The sequence below is a fragment of the Anabrus simplex genome, chromosome 14 (assembly GCF_040414725.1).
Source record: "Anabrus simplex isolate iqAnaSimp1 chromosome 14, ASM4041472v1, whole genome shotgun sequence".
NCBI lineage: Eukaryota > Metazoa > Arthropoda > Insecta > Orthoptera > Tettigoniidae > Anabrus > Anabrus simplex.
In genome coordinates this window covers 67,447,770-67,473,770 of record NC_090278.1, presented here as the reverse complement: position 1 = coordinate 67,473,770, position 26,001 = coordinate 67,447,770, and the positions used below count along the sequence as shown (strand labels likewise).

The 26,001-nt window shown below is 42.1% G+C and overlaps 1 protein-coding gene across 6 annotated transcripts in view; it reads right to left on the bottom strand.

The window, feature by feature from the left end:
• mtd (mustard) overlaps window positions 1-26,001 on the bottom strand; it is a 952,680-nt gene that overhangs the window by 453,509 nt on the left and 473,170 nt on the right. The window contains exon 1 of one of the 6 annotated variants that reach the window (XM_068230249.1): window positions 8,289-8,380. The exons of the other annotated variants lie outside the window; for them this stretch is intronic. The gene's annotated coding sequence lies outside the window, so the exon portion shown is untranslated. Of the gene's footprint in view, window positions 1-8,288; window positions 8,381-26,001 lie in introns of those variants that run through there. 6 annotated transcript variants of the gene reach the window in all.

Here is a 26,001-nt window from a genome sequence, read left to right as displayed (position 1 = left end):
AAGTAGGATAAACGTTTACAAACCGGCGAGTTGGCCCTGCGGTTAGGGGCAAGCAGCTGTGAGCTTGCATCCGGGAGATGGTGGGTTCGAACCCCACTGTCGGCAGCCCTGAAGATGGTTTTCCGCGGTTTCCCATTTTTTCACCAGGCAAATGATGGGGCTGTACCTTAATTAATGCCACAGCCGCTTCCTTCCAACTCCAACGCTTTTCCTACCCTATCGTCACGATAAAACCTATTTGTGTCGGTGCGACGTAAACAAATTGTTTACAGATTCTTGCAGCTGGCAATCTGAACAGGTGAGCGTAAAAAGTTATCCTTTTCCGGATTACGATTAATATCTTTTCGGTGTGGATGTATGTCTAACGAATAAGTTGCTCCGAAGTCTGTAAATACCATCTTTGAGGTTGGGAGCAAGAATTTTTCGGTAATCATTTTTTTAATTGCCAGTTTCTCAAGAAGGCTGTGTTCGAATTGTTAAACATTCTTCAAGTTTAATTACGGTCAGTGTTGCCAACTTAGCGGAATTAGAAGACTGTCGGCGGAGAAATATATCATTTAGCGGACAGCGGAATTTTTGGCGGAATTCTAGATTTATTATAGCGGAATTTAGTGTTATCCATTTTTCGTTCTTTTTTAATTTGTACCCCAGTCTATCTCCGAGCTATTCCGTATTTCTTGTCAGGAGCTAGCAGTCACATGAGGAAAACCTGTTATTTGGATTTGGTGTTATGAGATCATGGTATCACAAACTTCTAATGCGTGGGGAAAGGTTACTTATCTCTTCGTTGACGAATGACGACAGATAATGAAACTGTGAGAGAGTAGCATTTATATTTATGCTATGAAGGAAGACCGTTTTTAATGAACTGGTCTATTCTGTGTGTCGCCATGAGGTAGGGGATTCACCTAGTTTGCACCCGGCACTAAAACGCCTACAAGTTCTAGCTCGCAGGCAGGGGGTTAATCCCAGTGAAACTCACAGATCAGGTGAGTGCAGACATTTTATTATTATTATTATTATTATTATTATAATATTATTATTATTATTATTATTATTCATTTGTTGCTCATTATTTGATATCGGATTTCTTGGCGGAATTTTAGCGGATTTTAAGCAGTATTTAGCGGATCTTGAAAATATAAGTTGGCAACACTGATTACGGTTGATAATGTATATTTTTTTACATTATTATTATTATTATTATTATTATTAATTCGTCTACAATTGTTTTTTGTATAAATATGCTGTATCTGATTATATAATAAATAATAATCAGTTATTTTATTAAGTGTTGTATTCCGTTCATATTATCCAAAGATAATTCTCATGCTCCGCCACTAGTGACCGGTTCTACTACGTACCTTGGGTTCTAACGAGCCAAACGGATGTACGTCACCGTTCCAGGTATAGTTTGTTTCACGTGGCGCAATATCAAACGAGTATCACATCACGCTACTTCAGCCGTGAAAGCACTAATACATACACACAGCGATATCGCAAGTTTAATTGCCAATCTAGCATCGGTTACAACTAGTTAACCAAATAAATTACGCACGACCAATCAACGAATCTGCTGGCCTGAAAGCCATAAAGACGAATCGTATTAGCATAGCTGTCTTCTATTCGTATTAAATAAAATTAATGAACCATTTCTTGATAATTTACAGCGAATAATTACCAACTGATGTTCTGCGTTTTATAACATCCAATGAAAGTGTAAATCTTCATCTAGTTTACTATTAACGTAAATAAATGCAATACAGAAGTACTGAGTACTGGAATTCTGCCCAATAAAGTGAGATAATGCAGAAAATATCAGATTAGTCATAAGGAAGTATCAATACAGTTAATGATGGACGGCGTACTCTAGAGCAAGGAAAGCCTTTCTTGAGGAAAGAAGTTTGCTAATTTTTTTTTTTTTTTTTTTTTGCTAGGGGCTTTACGTCGCACCGACACAGATAGGTCTTATGGCGACGATGGGGTAGGAAAGGTCAAGGAGTTTGAAGGAAGCGGCCGTGGCCTTAATTAAGGTACAGCCCCAGCATTTGCCTGGTGTGAAAATGGGAAACCACGGAAAACCATCTTCAGGGCTGTCGATAGTGGGATTCGAACCTACTATCTCCCGGATTGCTAATTTCTAACACCGTTAATAGTGTGGTGGTGGCGGCGGCGGGGATTACTGGTTTAAGAGGAAGTATAACTGGGCAACCATCCTCTATATAACACCAATCGGAGAGGAAGGAACTGAAGAGGTCCGACACTTCGAGAATTGAAGACATCAGCCAAAGATGATGACGATGATGATGATGATAATGATTGTTATTTAAAGGGGCCTAACATCTAGGTCATTGGACTCTAATGGTACGAAATGAAATGAAATGTAGGCTAATGACAATTTAGAAGTCCAACATCATCCACTGACTAGAATTCAAAACGCGATGACGAAGAATGAATGGATGGACATGAATTTAAAACTATAAGGCCCGGTTGTATAAAGACATCTGACTGGAGATCAATTAAGAACTTAGTTCTGAAAATGAACTGAGATTACGACTTCACTGTGTTGTATAAAACTGAACTCGGTTTACACATATGTAGTTCAAATGTAATCTGAGTTCAAAAAAGTGGACGTGGCAACACCGCAAAACAAATGAAATACGAAATAGCTCGGCCCTTTGGATAATACATAAATGGCGGGATTGACCTGGCCGTGACTGTAAACAAATGAAATACGAAACTGCCGTGACTGTCGAAGAAGGAGAAGAAGATCACATTGAAATCTCGCGAAGTAAACATGGAAAGAACTTCAAAGGAGCGTTCTGCGAATTTCACACCGAAATAAAAGACGATCTGGTGGATATTGTACTATCAAGGTACAAACATATAATAGAAAATAAAAGAACCGATATGGTGACATCAAAGTTGAAAGAGAAAGCCGTTGACTTGTCAATTTAAAGAGATCTCCAACAACCATTTGAAAACTTCTTGTAGCATAAAACATACACATGGGTGACAGGGGATAATTTATTTGAGTAGGTTTTTAATAGTGTGTCCCTTAACTTCAGTTCCAGTCGTTCCTCAATATCTTTCGAGAAACGAAATCTCGTTTTGAACATTTGATCACCCATTTCAATCATCGGATTCCGTCTGTACCGAAAGACGCGAGGAGCTCATCGTAAAATCAACCCTTCTTCATCAGACGAAAAGTCGGAATAATCTGATATCTCTGCTAAATAATATATATATATATATATTACACAGTTGCTTTGTTTTGTAAACTTGAAACATAATTTAAAATAATTCATTATTGAAGCAGTATCATAAAACTAACTAACAACAACGTGTTGGTATGGCAGTAGGCTATTGTTTATATGATATTCACATAACCTCACTTCTGAAAAATCGAGCGATCTTTAGCAATATTATTTAACTTCTAGCACTCAAGATATTTATAACTCATCTCGATATTATTAAGGTGCGGTATTCTTACGCAGATGCGATACAAGGAAACATTTCTCAAGTCTTCAGAGCTAGTTCAATGTTTAATATGAATGATAATGATCTAGGTTCAAGGAGATTAACCGACGAATATTCGCCAGTCAAATCTGAACTTAGATCGAGACGAGATGACCTTAGATTAGCGTTTATACAACGGAAAATCGAAGTTCAACTTGACTGGCAGCCATTTTTCCTCGTTAAACTCAGATCAAATGTTTTATACAACGGGCCTAAGTGGATCCGACCCACAATGCATCACAATCCCAAAAACTAGCGTTAAGCAATATTATTACTGACCAAGGGACTGCTTCTAAAGCACAATACTGAATCGATGATGCTTGTAGTCTACAAGGTGCAAAATCCAGGTCATCGGCCCCTCATAATGGTACTTATCGCTCAGTGGCGTATGCTGCGATCACGACGTGGGTTACCCCTTTTCGATGGTTGGTTTAGTGAACGCCAAGCCTTCAAAGTTTTGCACTGCAGCCAATAGCCAACGGAGAAGCCTGTTGTGTTGTGAAGCTACTGCCCTGGCCTCTGCTACTGCCAGTGCTCAATCCCTGATCAGTGCAGATGGTAGCCTAAGGTTTAGCAAATTGAAGTAAAGTTTTGTAACTAAATGGCCAGAACGCTTGCCTTTGGTCCGATGGCCACGGATCAATTTTCAGAATCAACCCCTCATATTGTTAATTCCCCTGGCTTGGGGACTGGGTGTTTATGACGTCTTCACCATTCATTTTATCCTCATTAGGACACCACAGAGCCTATACAGATGCCATGCACCATTATTATTATTATTATTATTATTATTATTATTACCAAATGTTGAATTTTACAGCGGTCGTACCCATCGTTCACTGGTTAATGAACTTCCTCGGGAGATCAGTGGTGCTGTCTGTGACCTATGATCACGGATTCGATTCTAACCAACAAAAGAGAACGTGAAAAATTGCATTCCATTTTAGCAGATCTACCTTTCAGAGAAAACTATATCACTCCTATAACAGTATCCCTGCAGTGTCTTCCTACAACGATGTAGAAGTAAACGAGAGTCAAATACCAGCACTCTCATCTATATAACCAATTCAGAAGTATAAGGTGAGGAAGTATATACGATGAGTAACTCATGGTTGACAATTAGCAGTGGCGATCTGACGGACCGAAGCATAGCTACAGCCACAAGCCGCTTGGAGTGAGTAGAGGGGAGGGGGACGAGAGGCTGGTCTGCGATATCAGTCTCCGATTCCTTGCTCTCAGAAATACGTGCGACGTTTCTTCTTATTGTTTTCGAGTTTTGTAAATGGCACAATGAGTCAGATGCTTACATTATAATATGCTTTAGATTTCTATCGTGCTCATGTGAGGTTTGGGCTTCACCGATAACCTTGGTAGCCCTCGGTATACGCCACTGTTATCGCTAGGAAAGTAGAACCATGGTATTTGTCACGTTGCGGTACTAATCAAAAGTAGCGTAGACTCGCGGTATTTCACACATTATGGTACTACTCCCAGGTAATGTAATGCGCACATGTAAGACATTGCGGCGCCATTTACAGGCAACGCAAACCTATGGTGTTCATCACATAAGGGACTGACTATTCCTCACATAGTGGGTACTAATCATAGGCAAGGCCGACACATGGTGTCGCTCATACAGTATCACAGGTACTGTAAAACCCACCCTGATTCACACATTGTCGCTACTAATCACAAACCCATTGTGTACCTAACATAGTGGTACTACGCGCAAGTAAAAGCGACTAATTACAAGTAATCTCATGGTTCTAATTCGATCATCCCTTGGTCGCCTCTTACGACAGGCAGGGAATACCGTGGGTGTATTTTTCGTCTGCGTCCCCCACCCGTAAGGGGTTGTCTGTTTGTTCCGCGAGAGCTATTTTATTTCGTTCAAGTCGACCGGCAAGCCGGTTAGAACTCCCCTATCCGCCACCTGGGAGTATCTCCTCCCCCCTTGCTACGCCAGCGTAGTAGGTTTGTGGTCGGCCGGGGAAAGACAAGGGCCACAAGGGGCGTGAAAATTAAAGGGCCCAGGCTCTAATACCGTCGGGGTCGGAAAAGAACAAGAGTTGACCAAGGGAGGTCGGACAGGATAGGTGAAAGTTAAGAGCCTGGCACAATTTAAGTGGGACAAACACTGATAAGAATATTAGAAAAACCTTTAAAGAACTGTAATAATAATGTTACTGTTTTTACCTCCCACTAACTACTTTTCGGAGACGCCTAGGTGCCGGAATTTTGTCCCATGGGAGTTCTGTTTTGTGCCAGTAAATCTACAAACACGAGGCTGACGTATTTGAGCACCTTGAAATACCACCAGGATCGAACCTACCAAGCTGGGGTCAGAAGGCCAGCGCCTCAACCATCTGAGCCACTCAGCCAGACTTGAAGATGTTGGTAGGGGCCGATGACCTAGATGTTAGACCGCTTTAAACAACAACCATGATCGTCGTCATGACTTCTGTATGGAGCATAGCATTCACTGTATGGAAGTGAAACACGGGCAGTATCTAGTGCAGAAAGGAATATAAACTTTTGAAATGTGGTGTTACACAAGAGTGCTAAAGTCAGATGGATTTATTGAATCATGAATAAAAAGACACTCAATACAGTTGGTGAGATCAAAATAATTTCGCGAAATTTGACTACAACAAAGAGATAGGACACATCTTCAAGACTTCAGTGAAGTTTTTAAGGGAATAGTAGGCGGAAGGTAAAGTAGAGGTAGACCAAAGACATAAATCAGACAAAAGGATTATACATTACGTGCAGGATGTACAGGTTATGTAGAAATGTAATAGGGCGGTGTGGAAGGTGCATCAAACCAGTCTATGGACCGATGACCCAAACACCAGTTCCTAAAGCTGTGCTTCAACAATTCTGGTGAAAAAGTATCTAGACATTTAGTTTACTATTTTATGAATGCAAAATAGCTTTCCATTTGTATTTTTTTTAAAGCTGCATTTTACCAGGCAATCTCTAGGTAGGGAGCGGTAATAGAGAGCCCTGTCCACCTGGAAAGAAGAGAGTTCGATTCCCCGTCAGAAATCCAGAAAAAAAAAATCACTTCTGGAGAGTAAAAATATTTACATTGCGAGCAATATCCATGCTTCCAGGTTGCTAAGCTTACGAATTTTGATACGAGAATTATATTAATTGTCAAATCCGAATTCGTTAATTGGCAATGTACTATTAAGCAGGTTCTTCCTCGGAAAGGAAACATGACAGATGCATTGTTAACTTTAAACAGTGTTTAAGGAGTGATCTATATTTTTAATGTTTTTGTTTTTAGAACCAATTTTTTTCTTTCTAACTCCCCTTAATAACGACGATCATGTTCACTAATAATAATAATAATAATAATAATAATAATAATGGCTCGGATTTCGTAAACTCTTTGTAATTCCGACTGGAAATAACACTAGTGGAAAAACTAAGAAGACAACTGGAAAACGGTGGACATAAGAAAAGAAAAAACACACCACAGCGAATCCATGAATATATTTTGGAAGAAGAGGAAGAAGCAGAAGAAGAAGGCCGGGCTGAGTTGTTAAGATGGTTGGGGCGCTGGCCTTCTGACCCCAACTTGGCAGGTTCGATTCTGGCTCAGTCCCGTGGTATTTGAAGGTGCTCAAATAAGTCAGCCTCGTGTCGGTAGATTTACTGACACGTAAAAAAACTCTTGCGGGACAAAATTCTGGCACCTCGGCGTCTCGGAAAAGTAGTTAGTGGGCCGTAAAGCAAATGTTATTAATATTATTATTACGATTAAGAAGCAGTCACACCCAACGAGCTAGAATGATCAGACCAAGGTAACAATTTCAAATGCGCTCTTTGTGCATAAAGTACAAAAAAAGAAAATAGCTGCAAATAAACATGCACTTATACTCTAAAAATATCAACATATGATTCAAAAGAAATTACATATTGTATTAAAAACTGTATAGAAGGCAAGTAAGGAACTGATCACATCCCCAACTATCTTATGCCCTGCCCATTTTGACAACTTATTTCTGGTGATATCCGTCACATTCAAACATCATTTAGCCACAATATATTTGCAAGGAAAGACAATTCTAAATAATAAAAAACAAACAAAATAACTCTGTATCATCGGTACAAAATATGTGAGGAATGCTTGAGGAAGGGATGAAACTAATTTAACAAGACAAAAACTACTTTTTCCTACCACAGTTTAGTCAAATACGAGTTAATGACAAAATATTGTAAAATATGCATTCATATGATAATTAACATAATGTCATTGTGATAAAAAGTGGGTAGATATGTGTATAACTTAAGTTCAATTTGAGAGAGACCAGAATAAAAATTTGTTATGTCGCAGAAATTCGTGCCCTAATAAAAAATAAAAAATACGAAATGCGCAGTGTATTTCAATTTAATTTCCCTTGCCCATAATAATGGAATTAGTTTACGGCTGCAAAAATGTTAGAATGGACTATTTGTTTCGTTTTAGTTATATTAGCCGGTCTGGTAGGTATTCGTAACGTAAGTATTAATAAAAATACGCGACAATAATGGCAGGAAAACAGGGGGGCTAAAAGATAATATCCTTCAACGAGATCTCGCATGTACCTGTAGCCTATCAATCATACACACGACTGTAAGGCATGGCTGAGTTAAATTCACCCATGTTTTGGCAACAGACTATATTCAAATCACCTGGCACGCAGATTCCACTCGACAACGCTGTGACATGCAGAATCACACATACAAAAACAACACAGCACTACATCACTCTCACTTACAGATTATTCCACAAGCGGTTAAACAAAATGCACAAACAAACACACCAGCCTTCGCGAAAGCTGTTTGATCACATGAACTGCGAAAGAGAGACACAAGTAGCAGCTGACGAACTAGTATACTATGAAGTAACTGAACCGGACAAGGTTAGGCTAACACACCACACTAGCGCCATCTATCTCTCTCGCCAGCAAAGAGGAGGAGGCACACTAAAAGCGACAATCGACAATCACAGCGCGATAGCAGCATCACTGCGAAAACACAGCCGGTCAGCTTCTGCGAACTGGAGATAAAGTCTGCAATAAAATCAGGTAACAGTGTCAGCCTGATACAATGTCGCAATGAGTCGAAACACGACGCAGTTACTGCGTTGTTTCCCTGGAGGAAATTGCGCGCAGCGTACATGTTGAGGAGAGAGCACTGACCAGGATTAATTTCTACTCCGGAGACAAACATTTTCTCTGGAAATTAGTAGGGGATGGGGAAAAATGAATAGACAACAGGAAGTTGTAATAAAAATTATAATTGTTTCTTTTTCCTTTTTTTTTATTTTTCTTATCTGTTTACCGTCCAGACTTAGTTGTTCCCTTGAACTCTGCGAGGGATCCCCCCTCAAGGGCAGTATTCTGGAGCGTGAGACTTTGGGTCATGGGTATACAACTGACGAGGAGGACTAGAACCTCGTCCAGGCGGCCTCACCTGCTATGTTGAAAAGTGGATGGGAAGATTGGAAGAGATGGACAAGGAAGAGGAAAGGAAGCGGCCGTGGCCTTCAGTTAGGTATCATCCCGGCATTTGCCTGGAGGAGAAGTGGGAAACCACGGAAAATCACTTCAAGGATGGCAGAGGTGGGCATCGAACCCCCTCTACTCAGTTGTCGTCCCGAGGCTGAGTGGACCCAGCTCCAGCCCTCGTACCACTTTTCAAATTTCGTAGCAGAGCAGTGAATAACACGCGGGCCTCCGGGGATGGCAGCTAATGACACTAACCACTACACCACAGAGGCGGACATGATGATAAATGTATGTTGGGTATTCAGCCCGAAGGCTGGTCTGATCCTCCACAGTTCCACCAAAGGCTATCATAGACAGCCTAGGCGTCACTGAAGAGGCATACTAGGGAAATGAGTGAGGTAGTTTCCCGTTGCTTTCCTCACCGAGCCAGAAGTTGCTATTGCATATCAGTCTACCAAGCCCACTGAAATGCATGCACCAACCGACCCTATGGGCGATATTTTCACACCAATCTTAACAGGGACTGGCTGCATAAGGAATGGTATTACTAGCATCGCTCATACCTCAGTCACTTTCATATTGTCAAAGCCAAGGATGAGACTGAGACAGGTCAATGAAAGTAACAAATTGCTCTAGCCCATACCAGAAGACACAGCACACTGTAAACACTACATCTCGCCAGCAAGAGCGATGATAATAATAATAATAATAATAATAATAATAATAATAATAATAATAATAATAATAATAATAATAATAATAATAATAATAATTGTTTTTACGTCCTACTAATTAGTTTTACGGTTTTCGAAGACGCCAAGGTGTCGGAATTTTGTCGCGCAGGACTTCTTTTACGTGCCAATAAATCTACCGACACAAGGCTGACGTATTTGAGCACCTTCAAATACCAGCAGGCTGAGCCAGGATCGAACCTGCCAACTCGGGGTCAGAAGGCCAGCGCCTTAACCGTCTGAGTCAGTCTGGTCGGTGGGCAACTAAGTATCGGTATGGTAGGTTTTTGAAGCTCTCTGAGCGATTTTCTTCAGAAAAGTAAAAGATGACAGTTTACCAACTTAACTGCAGTAATGTCCGCCTCTGCGGTGTAGTGCTTAGGGGTCTCGTCCATTGCAAGCGGAAACCTGCGAAAAGCTGCGATAACTAACACGCACGAAAACCGACGAACGATCCAAGCGTCGGTGTTCGTCAGTAAGCATACGAATACCTGCGAACTATCCAGATTGGTTTGGATTTTTGGGCTGAAGAGCTGCGTTTATCATCAATGCTGAAAGGCTGATATTTCCGGTACAGCGATAGTCTCATTACCACATGCGGGATGTGCAAAAGTTGTTATGGAATGAGGTGGCGAAAGAAATGAGCCAGCCAGGTAAATGTTCTATAGTTATTCATTTTATACCACTTTACTTGATTCTTGCATCTGAAGATTCTTTACAACACAAGTTCAAAGTATAATTTCCATTCAAAAATTTGTCCGCCTCCGTAACGTAACGGTTAGCACTTGGTGGGCTGGGTTCGATCCCCGGTACTGCTAAGAGATTTAAGAATGGCAGGAGGGCTGGTATTTGGTTAAAATGGTACATGCAGCTCACCTCCTGAAAAGAGCTGAGGACACGAATTTACTAACTTATTAAAAAACTCTAGCAATATTTATACTTTCCCCTCCGATCACTTCATACCTAATTCTGATTATTTTTTGTAAAATATGTTCTAAAAATGCCGTATATAATAAATCATTGCCTTCAGTTTTTGAATTATAGAAAATAAAGATGCAATTTCTCATTTGTAACATAAATGTTATCGTTCCGTGACTCAACAATGAAACTCCACACGGTTACGTGCCAGATGCGACCAGGCCATTATCGTGCCAATAGCGACCGAGCGGAAAAGCATCGTGCCGCATGCGACCCATCAATCACTTACAATTGATCTGCATTAAGGGCTGTCACCAAGTGGCAGATTGCTTATAAGTAGCTAACTTTGTCTTTTCTAAAATAAAGGTCTGACACCGTTGTTAGCAGGTTCGAGTGTCGTTGGTCGAAAGAAAAATATAATAATGTTGCTGGCTCTACGTCTTAGTAACTACTTTTATGGTTTAAGGAGACGCCGGTATAACGGAATTTAGTCCCGCAGGTCTTGGAGTCGGAAGACCAGCATCTCAACCGTCTGAGCCGTCTGAGCCACTTAACCTGGATGAAAAAAAATCACCATCAGAATGTTGGCCGGCAGGGTAGGAAAGTTGGTGGTAGACAGTTTCTGATCACTAGATTGCATGCCAAAACCGGGATACAAATCCAAACCTTTTCGTAATGTTAAAATGGAGTGAGGGGATATGATGCTGTTGATGGTGATTCGGCCGTCGGATGGAGACGTAAAGCATTGAGCAGACCCCTTGGTATTATTCGAGAGTAGTAGGCTACGTGCCGAAACCGGGTTTCATCTCTCCCTACTTCATAATCATAATGCCACATCCAGACGCGCAGGCCGCCCAAGGACGTCAGGTAGAAAGACCTGCACCAGGCAAGCCGAATACGTCCTCGGACACTCCTGGTGCTAATAGGACACGATAATTAAGTAGGCCTAAGTCGTAAATAATTTCAGATAATTAGGATCTTTTTATTGCTAGTGGCATTACGTCGCACCGACACAGACAGGTCTTAAGGCGACGATGGGATAGTAAAGGGCTAGGAATGGGAAGGAAGCGGCCGTGGTCTTAATTAAAGTACAGCCCCAGCATTTGTCTGGTGTGAAAATGGGAAACCACGGAAAGCCGACAGTGGGATTCGAACCCACTATCTCCCGGATGCAAGCTCAGGGCCGCGCGCCTCTAACCGCATTCCCAACTCGGCCGGTGGGAAAAAATGTAAACGCATCACCATGTTTCGTGTTGTAAAACGAGTTTCCCCCAGAAGCTTTATGTAAAGTAGGGTCAGTAGCTGCTTATAGGACTTATTGAAATGGCATTGTACTTCGTTTAGCTTACCTTATCTTGGGTGATGACACAACTTATCAAATGACAATTTGCTTGTCAACGCCGGTCGCATCCGGCACGGTTACAGATTATGCGGTCGCTTGTGGCACGGGTCGCATGCGGCACGGTCGGATCTGGCACGCCACCCTCCACACATACTCCCGTGTGCTATGGCCGCTCGAACCAAGCTTTATGGCACTGACGAGAGAGAACCACTTCCGCTATTTCTATTAACTCTCGGTGTTACGAAACATCTTCCTTCCTTCCTCGATCTGTTTACCCTCCAGGGTCGGCTTTCCCCAAGGACTCAGCGAGGGATCCCACCTGTACCGCCTCAGAGGCAGCGTCTTGGAGTGTGAGACATTGGGTCGGGGATACAACCAGGCAGCATCACCTACGCTGAACAGGAATGGGAAGATTGGAAGGGACAGACAAGGAAGAGGGAAGGAGGCCGCCGTGGCCTTAAGTTAGGTACCATCCCGACATTTGCCCGGAAGAGAAGTGGAAAACCACGGAAAACCACTTCGAGGATGGCTGAGGTGGGAATCGAACCACCTGTACTCAGTTGAGCTCCCCAGGCTGACTGGACCCCGTTCTAGCCCTCATACCACTTTTTCATTCGTGGCAGAGCCGCGAATCGAACACGGGCCAACGGAGGTGGCAGCTAATCACGCTAACCACTATACCACAGAGGCGAACTGTTACAAAACATACTCTCGGATAAGAGAGGATTTCCTTTGCCTGGTTGGGAATTAGGAAATTGTTAAAACTGGAAAAAGTAAATATAAGGGGGAGAAATTCTCCAGTTTCCCATTTCAAAATTAACATTGTTTACCTCAAAGTTGCAGCTATACGTTCTTCAGGTGAGAATTTCTCGAAATGTAACAAAGGCTTTTCAGTCTGTCAAACACATAGCAAATACAATGTAAATTAAAACACTAAAAGCATATCTGTAAAACACACACTAACATATAAAGAATGACATGTTTCGTTCTACAAGAACATCCTCAGATTCTATCAAATCACTTAAAATAAGCTTATATATGTACAGTATTGTTTACGTAGCGTAAACTTGTCAATGATAGAGAGATAAGTGATAACATGAAACAGTATTGACATAAAATAAATTATATACAATTATAATATAGGTTAGTGAAGACTTACGTATTTATCTAGACTGCCGTTGTTAAGTCTGTTGTCACCAAATACTATTTCAGAACTGTGGTCATGAAATAGTATTTGGTGACAACAGACTTAACAACGGCAGTCTAGATAAATACGTAAGTCTTCACTATATTATAATTGTATATAATTTATTTTATGTCAATACTGTTTCATGTTATCACTTATCTCTCTATCATTGACAAGTTTACGCTACGTAAACAATACTGTACATATATAAGCTTATTTTAAGTGATTTGATAGAATCTGAGGATGTTCTTGTAGAACGAAACATGTCATTCTTTATATGTTAGTGTGTGTTTTACAGATATGCTTTTAGTGTTTTAATTTACATTGTATTTGCTATGTGTTTGACAGACTGAAAAGCCTTTGTTACATTTAACTAAGTCAACACTGGAAAACATGGCTTCATTTTTAACAAATTTCTCGAAAGTTACTGCACTTCTTTAACTAACATTGTAATATGTATCGAAATGTTTCACATGTCATGCGAACATAACCAAAGTACTGTCTTTCGTCCTTTTCCAGATCGGGTCAGATATGTGAAAATTCACCACAAACAATTGCCTTATCTATAACATCATTTACCCACTCCCGTCTCTTTTCTGAGCTCTTCTTCTCGCTAACAGAAGTGTATCTAATGCATAGAGCTCACACAAATCTTCAGGGGACGCCGTCATCTCACACATACACCTACTAAATAATTCGGCCGAATACACAGCCAAAGGACGATAGCGTACGCACGACTTCGGACGAATAGACTTCGCACAGATTCGTCCGAACTCTCAGTTCGCAGGTTTCCGCTTCCAGTGGACGAGAAGCCTTAAGCCTGTTGCTCACGGCCATATTCAAGTTTTATAAAACCTTTGATAAAACTTTTCATAAAATAGGACATGTTCTATTCCGTAAAATTAATTTTACGAAACGAACCAATCAGCGAAGCTGACATCACGATGATGCTGGCGCTACGTCGTGAGAAGATTGCGAAGCTCAATTGTAAACAAACACTTCTTTCTAAAATGGCAGGATCCGGGTGGACTAAGGAAGCTGTTAGTGTTTTACTGACGAATAACAGAAATGTCCTTGTTTGTACGAAGTTAAAACGCCACTTCATCACAGCAGAAACGCAAGAAGAGAGGCAAAAAACACAATTGCCGAATTCCTATATGAATACTGGTCTTCTAACCTCAACTAATTTTCGACCAAGGACAGCAATCGTCTACCTTATTCTCTTCTTTTGATCCAATCCCGAGTCCAGCAGTTCCTGGCATTTCTTTTCTTCCTTTTTACCACTGTACAACATATAAATGCAGCTAAAGCAGCAAGTTTTGCTTTGCTTGTTGGAGCCATACTCTCAAACACATTGTAAGTTGAACAGCTGATTCTTGGTTTAAAAGTTTATTGATAGATGGCAGCACATACACATCTTAGTTCAGAAGTGAGTTCATAGATGGCCATCCTGACGTTTCCACGGATTTTATAAAATAATTTTACCGTGAGCAACACAACTTTTTTTCACCAAATTTTTATAAAATTACTTGTACAACAAATTATACGAAACATTTTACCGTGAGCAATAGGCATTAGTGTGATTAGCTGCCATTCCCGGAGGCCCAAGTTCAGTTCGATTCCCGTCTCTGCCACGAAATTTGAAAAGTGTTACGAGGTCTGGAACGGGGTCCACTCAGCCTCGGGAGGTCAGCTGAGTAGAGGAAGGTTCAACTCCCACCTCAGTAATCCTCGAAGTAGATTTCCGTAGTTTTCCCCACTTCTCCTCCAGGCAAATGCCGGGATGGTACCTAACTTAAGGCCACGGCCGCTTCCTTTCCTCTTCCTTGTCTATCCATTCCCACCTCCCCTGTTCAGCATAGCAGGTGAGACCACCTGGGCGAGGTACTGGTGCTCCACCAACCCAATGGCTTACACTTCAGGGCACTGCCCTTGATGCAGTTAGAAGCATCCCTCTCAGAGTCCGAGGGAAAAACCAACCCTGGAGTGTAAACGGATTAATAAAGAAAGAATTGCAGTGCCGTAATAATAATTTTATTGAGATTTAGATTCAGAAGGAACTAACGGTGTGTCTACCAGGCAAATACTAATCGCTTTTCTACACGCTGCTGCGAGTCTCCACTACTTGCTGTAGTGCTGTAAGAATCTGTGGTATGTCGTCATTTTTTTAATATTTAAAGAAATTAAAGGAAGGAACCAGTTAATACAACAGGGTTTTTATAAATTGCACTTTTATAACGTGTAGCTTTAAGTGGCTAAAATGGAATAAGAAAATATTTTTCTCCAGAGAGAGAGAGAGAGAGAGAGAGAGAGAGAGAGAGAGAGATAGAGAGAGAAAAGGGACGAGGGCGAAGGTCCCTCTATTCGCCGCCACTGAAAATTGTAAGACATTTTATTAGGTAGCCAGCCATAATCTCGTTCTCTTTACTAGCCGTACTATTTGAGGTTGTATACCTCGCGTTGCAACCGTGGTACAGTAGCATAACGTTAGAATCTGCAAGGCTTGCCATGTAAGCTTCTGAAAGGGATGTAATTGAGAAGCTATGTGTATTTTTTTTTTTTTTTTTTTGCTAGGGGCTTTACGTCGCACCGTCACAGATAGGTCTTATGGCGACGATGGGAGAGGAAAGGCCTAGGAATTGTAAGGAAGCGGCCGTGGCTTTAATTAAGGTACAGCCCCAGCATTTGCCTGGTGTGAAAATGGGAAACCACGGAAAACCATCTTCAGGGCTGCCGATAGTGGGATTCGAACCTACTATCTCCCCGATGTAAGCTCACAGCCACGCGCCTCTACGCGCACGGCCAACTCGCCCGGTGTATTTTTGTTAGCCGAGTTCAGTATCATTTTAAACAAATAGGTAACCTAGCGTGTCCCAATGATGCAGATAGCCGAGCCGCAGGTGCAACCATATCGGATGGGTATCTGTTGAGAGACCAGACTAACGAATGGTTCATCGAAAGGGCGGTAGCAGCCTTTCGGTAGTTGCAAGGGCGGCAGTCTGGATGATTGACTGATACGGCCTTGTAATAATACTCAACATGGCTTAGCTGTGTTGATACTGCTACACGGCTGAAGGCAACGGGAAACTACAGCCGTAACAAACTCCCGAGGACATGCAGCTCTCTCTGTATGAATGATTTACTGATGATGGCTTCCTCCCGGGTAAAATATTCCGGAGGTAAACTAGTCCCCCATTCGGATCTCCGGGTGGGGACTACACGAGAGGGGGCGATCAGGAAGATGGATACTGACATTCTGCGAGTCGGAGCGTGGAATGTTAGAAGTTTGAATCGTTGTGGTAGGTTAGAGAATCTAAAAAGGGAGATGGATAGGCTAAAGTTAGATGTAGTTGGTATAAGTGACGTACGTTGGCAGGAAGAACAAGATTTTTGGTCAGGCGACTACCGAATTATCAACACGAAATCAAACAGAGGAAATGCAGGAGTTGGTTTAATAATGAATAAGAAAATAGGGCAGCGGGTAAGCTACTACGACCAGCATAGTGAAAGAATTATTGTCGTCAAGATAGACACCAAACCAATGCCCACCACAATAGTGCAGGTCTATATACCTACTAGTTCAGCGGATGATGAAGAAATCGAAAGAATATGAGGAGATAGAAGATTTAATACAATATGTAAAAGGTGACGAGAATCTAATTGTGATGGGAGACTGGAATGCAGTGGTAGGCCAAGGAAGAGAAGGTAGTACAGTAGGAGAATTTGGATTGGGACGAAGGAACGAAAGAGGAAGTCGTCTGGTTGAATTCTGCACTGATCATAATTTAGTCCTTGCCAATACTTGGTTCAAACACCACAAACGACGGCTGTATACGTGGACGAGACCTGGAGACACTGGAAGGTATCAAATAGACTTCATTATGATTAGGCAGAGATTCAGAAACCAGGTGTTGGATTGCAAAACTTTCCCAGGAGCAGACGTGGACTCTGACCACAACTTGTTGGTCATGAAATGCCATCTGAAGTTGAAGAAATTGAAGAAAGGAGAGAATGCAAAAAGATGGGATCTAGACAAGTTGAAAGAAAAGAATGTGAGGGATTGTTTCAAGGAACATGTTGCACAAGGACTAAATGAAAAGGCTGAAGGAAACACTATAGAGGAAGAGTGGAGAGTCATGAAAAATGAAGTCAGTAGGGCTGCTGAAGAAATGTTAGGAAAAGAAAAGATCAACTAAGAATCAGTGGATAACTCAGGAGATACTAGACCTGATTGATGAACGACGAAAATACAAGAATGCTAGAAATGAAGAGGGCAGAAAAGAATACAGGCGATTAAAGAATGAAGTGGATAGAAAGTGCAAGGCAGCTAAGGAAGAATGGCTGAAGGAGAAATGCAAGGATGTCGAAGGCTGTATGGTCCTGGGAAAGGTAGATGCTGCATACAGGAAAATCAAGGAAACCTTTGGAGAAAGGAAATCTAGGTGTATGAATATTAAGAGCTCAGATGGAAAACCACTTCTAGGGAAAGAAGACAAAGCAGAAAGATGGCAGGAGCATATCCAACAGTTGTATCAAGGTAAAGATGTAGATAATTTGGTTCTGGAACATGGAGAGGCTGTTGATGCTGATGAAAAGGGAGACCCAATTTTGAGGTCAGAGTTTGACAGAGCTGTGAGTGACCTCAACAGGAACAAGGCACCTGGAATTGATGACATTCCCTCTGAATTACTGACTGCCTTAGGAGAAAGCAGCATGGCAAGGTTATTTCATTTAGTCTGCAAGATGTATGAGACAGGAGAAGTCCCATCCGATTTTCAGCAGAATGTTGTTATACCTATTCCCAAGAAAGCCGGTGCTGACAGGTGTGAAAACTACCGCACCATTAGTTTAGTATCTCATGCCTGCAAAATTTTAACACGTATTATTTACAGAAGAATGGAAAAACAAGTTGAAGCTGAGTTGGGAGAAGATCAATTTGGCTTCAGAAGAAATGTAGGAACACGTGAAGCTATCCTGACTTTACGTCTGATCTTAGAGGATCGAATCAAGAAGGACAAGCCCACGTACATGGCATTCGTAGATCTAGAAAAGGCATTCGATAATGTTGATTGGACCAAGCTATTTATGACTCTGAAGATGATAGGGATCAGATACCGAGAACGAAGAATTATCTACAATCTGTATAAAAATCAGTCTGCAGAGATAAGAATCGAGGGCTTTGAAAAAGAAGCAGCAATCCAGAAAGGAGTGAGGCAAGGCTGCAGTTTGTCCCCTCTCCTTTTCAATGTTTACATAGAACAGGCAGTAAAGGAAATCAAAGAGAAATTTGGAAAGGGAATCACAGTCCAAGGAGAGGAAATCAAAACCTTGAGATTTGCCGATGATATTGTTATTTTATCTGAGACTGCAGAAGATCTCGAGAAGTTGCTGAATGGTATGGATGAAGTCTTGGGTAAGGAGTACAAGATGAAAATAAATAAGTCCAAAACAAAAGTAATGGAGTGCAGTCGAACGAAGGCAGGTGCTGCAGGAAATATTAGATTAGGAAATGAAGTCTTAAAGGAAGTAGATGAATATTGTTACTTGGGTAGTAAAATAACTAACGATGGCAGAAGTAAGGAGGACATAAAATGCAGACTAGCACAAGCAAGGAAGAGCTTTCTTAAGAAAAGAAATTTGCTCACTTCAAACATTGATACCGGAATTAGAAAGATGTTTTTGAAGACTTTCGTGTGGAGCGTGGCATTGTATGGAAGTGAAACATGGACGATAACTGGCTCAGAAAGAAAGAGAATAGAAGCTTTTGAAATGTGGTGTTACAGAAGAATGCTGAAGGTGAGATGGATAGATCGAATCACGAATGAAGAGATACTGAATCGAATTGGTGAGAGGAGATCGATTTGGCTAAATTTGAAAAGAAGAAGAGATAGGATGATAGGACACATCTTAAGACACCCAGGACTTGTTCAGTTGCTTTTTGAAGGAAGTGTAGGTGGTAAGAACGGTAGGGGTAGACCAAGGTATGAATATGACAAGCAGATTAGAGCAGATGTAGGATGCAATAGTTACGTAGAAATGAAAAGGTTAGCACGGGATAGGGTGGCATGGAGGGCTGCATCAAACCAGTCTATGGACTGATGACTCAAACACACAACAACACAATGGGAAATTGTTAAAAGTATCGTCTGTTGCAACTTGCAAGTTAGTAATACTTCGAGAAAACAGAAATTACTTTTCCCTTTGTGCGAAAATCAACGATCATAAATATGTCTCTCGGTCATAGTCATTCATCAACAGCTTTCAGATGACCAGCAGCCATAAGACACGGCCAGCACGGTTGCTAGGTAACACTGTCTCGCCATCCATCCATACCTTACATCACAGCCAGCACGTTTGCTAGGTAACATTGTCTGGCCATCCATCCATACCTTACAGCACAGCCTGGACAGTTGCTAGGTAACACTGTCTGGCCATCCATCCATACCTTACATCACAGCCAGAGCGGTTGCTATATAACGCTGTGTGGCCATCCATCCATACCTTACAGCACAGGCTGCATGGTTGCTAGGTAACACTGTCTGGCCATCCATCCTTATCTTACATCACTGCCTGCACGGTTGCTATATAACATTGCCTGGCCATCCATCCATATCTTACATCACAGCCTGGACAGTTGCCAAGTAACAACACTGTGGCCATCCATCCATACCTTACAGCACAGCCAGAACGGTTGCTATGTAACGCTGTGTGGCCATCCATCCATACCTTACAGCACAGCCAGAACGGTTGCTATGTAACGCTGTGTGGCCATCCATCCATACCTTACAGCACAGCCAGAACGGTTGCTATGTAACGCTGTGTGGCCATCCATCCATACCTTACAGCACAGCCAGAACGGTTGCTATATAACGCTGTGTGGCCATCCATCCATACCTTACAGCACAGCCTGCATGGTTGCTATGTAACGCTGTGTGGCCATCCATCCATACCTTACAGCACAGCCAGAACGGTTGCTATGTAACGCTGTGTGGCCATCCATCCATACCTTACAGCACAGCCAGAACGGTTGCTATGTAACGCTGTGTGGCCATCCATCCATACCTTACAGCACAGCCAGAACGGTTGCTATGTAACGCTGTGTGGCCATCCATCCATACCTTACAGCACAGCCAGAACGGTTGCTATATAACGCTGTGTGGCCATCCATCCATACCTTACAGCACAGCCAGAACGGTTGCTATATAACGCTGTGTGGCCATCCATCCATACCTTACAGCACAGCCTGCATGGTTGCTATGTAACATTCTCTGGCCATCCATCCATACCTTACATCACAGCCAGCACAGTTGCCAAGTAACAACACTGTGTGGCCATCCATCCATACCTTATATCACAGCCTCGGTTACTGTGGTTGCACTTCCATCACACTAACTTAAGTAACATAAATTTCCAGATGACCCCCCAGTCATAAGACATCTATGTCAAGTTGAAGACAGAAGGGGATCTGACAGAAGACTCGACAATTTGAAGAAACTGGATGATGCATCTATCTCGTAGATCTTCCACATCGCACACGACAAAAGGAAGATAGCCATGCTGGTAGCCAACATCCGGTCCGGACAAGGAAGAAGTCTACGATATTCTGTAAACAATACTGCGTATGTATACACTGAAGACTTAGTATCATATTTCCTTGTTTAAAACAGGGACCCCCGTTTTACCGCAATGATACATCAAGTTTTATTTAAGGCTTGTTAAGTCTGCTCCATGAGGAAGGAAGAGCTTGTAGAGCGAACTGGCCATGCGGTTAGAGTGTCGCAGCTGTGAGCTTGCATTCGGGAGAGATGGCGAGTTCGAAATTTCACCGTCAATCACTACTGATCTGCATTTCCAAATGCCCTGCAAATTGGATTCGTCGCATTCGAACTGCATCTGTAATTTTGGAAAAATCTTCTTGTATATTTCACTATTAGGTTTAGGGTAATGAGTTCCGTTTATGATTCTTGGTCCTAAGATTATTTTCAAGAATTTTCGGTCTTTAATTTCTAACTGTTCCTTTAATCCCTTTTGTTGTAGGCTGAGAGTTTCCGCAGCGTAGAGTGCTTCTCGTTTAACTACTGTATTGTAATGTATCTTAATATATAGAACATTATTTTTTTACGATTATTTTTGCGTCTCGCCGACACAGATAGGACTTATGGCGACGATGGGATAGGAAAGAGCTAGGGGGTGGGGGGAGGGAAGCGACCGTGGCCTTATTCAAGGTACAACTCCAGCATTTTCCTGGTGTGAAAATGGGCAACCATCTTCAGGGATGCCGACAAAGGGGTTCGAACTCACTATATTCCGGATGCAATCTCACAGCTGAGCGCCCCTAACCGCACGACCAACTCTCCCGGTAATATATAGAACTACCAATTCAATAGAAACTTCAGTGGGCAACAATAAATCACAAATATCAATGAATCTCCTTGTATATTGCATGTAGAGCATGGAATTATCAAGAAAACCAACAGGTTTAAATACCTGGGAGAATGGCTGGAACCCAATCTCTCTGAAGGAATAGCATTATCAACTCGAGTTAACAAGGTAGAACTGGCATACCAACTGACCAAGAACACCTACAATTAAAAAGTCTCTTTCCCGAAACACTAAAATTAAGTATTACCAGTCATCCGGCCTTATATGCTTCAGAATGTCTAATATTAAACAGAAAGGGACTTACGGACAAGCTCAAAATCCAGGAAGATTTAGGACCAGTCAAGGAAGAGAATGAATGCAGAGGCGATCCAACCAAGAGCTCTACAAATACTGTGGGGAAAAAAATCATGGACGTGGGCAGGGAGAGACGCTTAGTATTGTATGAACGCGTATACAGGATGCATCGTGCCAGGTTGACCAACCAGTTTCTCGTTTACTGACAAAAGAGCAAGACCAAGTCACCATGGTTGATGGAAGTAAGCAAAGATCTGCAGGAACTGTGGGGAACAGAAAGAGACTTAAAAGACCGGGCATCTCTTAGGAGGATGCTTAAACAAAGGGGGCTCCAGGACAAACCACCAAGAAGGAACTCAGATACCCAATAGACCAGGGGTTTCCAAATGGCGGCCCGCGAAGCCATAAATGCGGCCCGCGAGAGCATTTTAATAAATAATGTGAAGATTAGTTACAAAATCATATTTTATAGGTCGTTCAAAAATGTATTTTTTATATTCGTTATAGACCCAAATCCGAAATAGTTATCTTCCTTAATATTATTTCCTCTTTTTAAAAATTCACTTGATCTGAATGGATTATTTTTCATTTAAAAAATTTAAAATCCAAATTTCAGACAATAATGATAGGTTTTTACGTCCCACTAACTACATTTGATGTTTTCCGGGGCGCCGAGGTGCCGGAATTTCGTCGTGCAGGAGTTATTTTACGAGCCAGTAAATCAATCTACATAAGACTGACGTATCTGAGCACCTTCGGAATGATCTAACATCGAACCTACCAACTTCCGAAGGCCAGTGCCTCAACCATCTGAGCCACTTAGCCCGGCTCCAATTGTAAAATAATGTTTACCTAAATAAATAAAATTATCAAACCTTTATTTCAATTGAATTGTGCACATTATTTTTTCATAATGGTACTTCTGTAGGCCTACTATATGCAGAATTTTACGAAAATTGGCCTATTTATTCAAGTGCGGCTCGCGAACATGTCTAAGGTTTCCAATATGGCCCTAGAGTCCTTACAAATTGGAAACCCCTGCTCTAGACCAAGGAGAGGAAGGAATAACACATCCAGAGGATGCACAATTACTGGGGAAACATTAAAACCCACCCCAAACACAATAGTAGAATATAGTGGCTCTTAGTGGGCCTACACGAACGTGTATGGCCTCCGGAGAGGCCTGGTGCGGGTCTTTTTATAGTAGACGGCTTATTAGGCGACCTGCATGTCTGTGAAGGCGAGGGCGCTACGTAGGATGATTTCTAATGCTGAATACGCCACTCACACCCAGCCCTGGAGCCCCCGAAATTAACCAATTAAGGTTAAGAACTCCGAGCCGGCCTGGAATCGAACTCTGGACCCTCTGGACCAAACGCCTGAACGGTAACCATTTAGTCATGGAGCCGGACATGGTGGTGATTGTTGTTTAAAGAGGCCTAACATCTAGGTCATCGGCACCTAGTGGTACAAAATGTAATGGCAGTTTAAAAGTACAAAATCATCCATTGACCAGAATTCAAAGCGTGGTGAAGAATGAATGGATGAATATGAGTGTAAACAATCAGTGGGTTCGGCCCGCAATATCCCACATTCCCAGAAACTAGCGTAAAACAATAGTATTACTGACCAAGGGACTGCTTCTGAAGCACAGTACTGAATCGATGATGCTTGTCTACAGGGGTCCAAAATCCAGGCCATCGGCCCCTCATCATGGTACTTATCGGTAGTAAAGTAGAACAATGGCATTTGTCATGTTGCGCTACTAATAAAAAATAACGTTGACTCGCGGTATTCCACACATTCTGGTAGTATTCAACGGTAATGTAACACGCACATGTAACTCAGACCTATGGTGTTTCTCACATTGCGGCGCCACTTAAGGGGCCCACAGACGTACAATATTACTGCACAACAATCGGTTTGTACAGAATCGTGTGGAGATAATATTGATGGTTGCGCAATATACTGTGCAAAGCGGTCATAGTCATACAATAGGCGCGGCAATATATAGTCAGTCCATCCCGGTATTTTGTTTGGTGAACACTTTTTCTGCATCACGAAGCCGCTTCACTTCCTACCGGAAGTTTGTACGCAGATAACTGATTTTTTAAATAACTTCTTGCTTGTCTGCGTTCGGGTATTTTTCGCGATATTTCTCAATAAGTACCTCGTTCTGTTCACCTTTTTCTTAACGCGATCTTTCCTCTTAACGTCCCATAGTGCCGGAAGGCCATGGAACACTTCGATAAACTCCAAAATAAACGCTTTCTCCTGTCTGCCATCATGATACGTTTTCCTCCTCTTGTTGATAACAACTGGCGGGAGGACGGGATATTGCACAATATTGCCAACACACAGCACAGTATTTTGCGATTTGTGCAATATATTTCAAACTTTGTTGATTTCGTACAATATATTGCACAACCCTTCAATATTAAATATACCATATCAAATATATTGCACAAACCCCGACATTGCGCAATAATATTGCACGTCTATGGGCAACGCAAACCTAAGGTGTTCCTCACATAGTGGGTACTAATCATAGGCAACGCAGACCCACAGTGACACTCATGAAGTGGTACTACTCACAGGCAATGCTAAGACCCGTGGTATTTCTCACATAATGGTACTAATTACAAGTAGCCGCGTGGTTCTAATTCGATCATCCCTTGGTTGCCCCTTTTAGTCGCCTCTTACGACAGGCAGGGGATACCGTGGGTGTATTCTTGGTCTGCATTCCCCACCCACAAGGGGGTTAGAACTCCCAAGATAATACAGTTTTCAGGAAAAAGAAGACAGAGCTAAAATTGTTTCGAGAAGTGATGTTTGAGTTGACTAAGATGGGGATTGCGGGAGGTGATAAGGGCAGAAATAGATTTAGACGAAACGTTCGGCGGTTTTCAGGAGATTGGGGAGACACTAGTGAGAAATCTACTGGTCTACTGGCAGAGAAGGAAGGCATAGAAGGCTAAAAATAGAAGGCAAAAATTGTCGAAATACGTAATAATAATGGCGTTTGGCCTTCGGAGAGGCGTAGTGCTGGTCTTTGGAGTTGACGCCCTATAGGAGACCTGCGGGTCTGTGAGGATGGGGCTGAAGACGACACGAACCCCCAGCTCCCAAGCCATCTGTTAAGACCGCACTATTTTCCAGTAAGAAGGTTTGCATAAACGATAGGGTTACCTTTGCTATTTGAGATCCTGATGTTTTAGAGTTCGGATTTTTATGCATTAATAGGTTAGAATGCAAAGTTTCTGAAGCGAGCAGCAAGTATGGTCTACCTTCACAACGATTATGGTATGGGGTTTGCATAAACATTAGGGGTACGGCCCATCAGAACTCCTATAATTTATGTTACTCTTGCCACATTATGGAAGAGCGGGTGGCCGACACTTCCTATTAACCAATCTAACCTGTTACAACATGAAAATCCGGGCGTTACTGATGTTTATGCATAGCGTTCAACACAAAATGTCGCCGACGGAAGTCTGTCGAGATCATGTTTACAATCATATTCACCAGAGTTTAAAAACATCGAGGCAGTAACATCCGCATTAGATGATGTCAGCATTTCTCCTGTCACGGATGTTAAAAAAGATTCCCGCACTGCGAACACTTTCCGCGCCAGACTAGACCAACCATGCTTATAACCTCACTGATAACGTGGTGTGTTATCTGAAACTACAGCAAACACAAGGAAATTGTTAATATGGGTGAGGTGCTTGATACCCTCGTCACACAGCGCGTATCCAACAGAAATAGCCTGGCACAGATCACAGATGAAACGCCGGCTGGCTGTGTGGGTATAATTTCCGTATGCGATCGAAAACCATGAAGAACTAATTTGTCACAGCTGAACATTCTGATTCTGGCTGTTAGAGGTGTGACAAACGGTTATTTTTGTGTAACTGCTACATATGTCACTGCTACAATAAAGTAACTGTGAAAAGTAACAGTTAAGATAACGTCCAGCGTTACTCACTTTTTATTGGTCACAGCCCGGTTACGGTTTCAAGCTTGTCCCCTTACAGCTGTATTGGTAAGTCCCATTCTTCACTCGCACATGCGCGCATGCATCACTACACTGTTGAAAGTCGGTGCAGCAAAACACGCATTCCTATT